The sequence below is a fragment of the Mandrillus leucophaeus genome, unplaced genomic scaffold (assembly GCF_000951045.1).
Source record: "Mandrillus leucophaeus isolate KB7577 unplaced genomic scaffold, Mleu.le_1.0 Scaffold843, whole genome shotgun sequence".
Taxonomy (NCBI): domain Eukaryota; kingdom Metazoa; phylum Chordata; class Mammalia; order Primates; family Cercopithecidae; genus Mandrillus; species Mandrillus leucophaeus.
Genome location: NW_012109175.1, coordinates 976501 through 977237, shown reverse-complemented (window position 1 = coordinate 977237; position 737 = coordinate 976501). Strand labels below are relative to the sequence as shown.

Here is a 737-nt window from a genome sequence, read left to right as displayed (position 1 = left end):
TTTTTAAATGGGGTAAAAATCAAATGCAATCCCATCTTGTTTTAAGAATTTGAGAACTAATAAATGCACCTTAATGGATAGTGTTCCTTTCAAACGTGAGTTCTTTAACAAAAATGAAATAAACCAGGTGTCTGATTTCCGATTAATCACTGCTGGCCATTACATAGGTTTTGTTGTTTGGGGCAGGGAGGGGGCTTTTGTTCCCTTTTGACATAATATAGTCAATGCACTAACAATTATGTATATTCAAACTTGATTATTTTAAATTCGATCTTCAGCTGTACTGTAAATAGGGTACTGCATTGTAGTCTCCATATCTGTATTACTTTTCTGTAATATTTAAGAGTTGCTTAAAAGTATACAAAATGTACAGTTACTAAAATAGCTAATTATTTCTCTCTCCCCCTTGGACAAGAAGGGGCTTCAGTTGTTCCTCCATGGCTAGAACCATAATAAACAATGTACCCGTAATTTGTAACATAAAGTATTGCAATATGTTAGTAACAATCTTGCAGCCTTCTTTTCCAAAGTTCATTTTATTTTGATCAGTTCAGTATATTGCACTAATTATTTTAGGTATTTTCATTATATGAAAGCTACCATGTGTCAGAGATGATTTAGTCTATTTAAGTGTTGGACTGCTAGGAGAACTTGTACATTTACAATAATGCAGAATTAGGAAAACGGTTCACCAGTGTTTAGTTTTATATTGAGGTGCTCAGGTTGGAATAAAGTGG

The 737-nt window shown here is 33.1% G+C and overlaps 1 protein-coding gene across 2 annotated transcripts in view; it reads left to right on the top strand.

Annotated features, from left to right (window-relative positions):
- The window catches only part of RAB5A (RAB5A, member RAS oncogene family), a 42349-nt gene that overhangs the window by 35807 nt on the left and 5805 nt on the right, over positions 1–737 (top strand). The window lies entirely within an intron of this gene.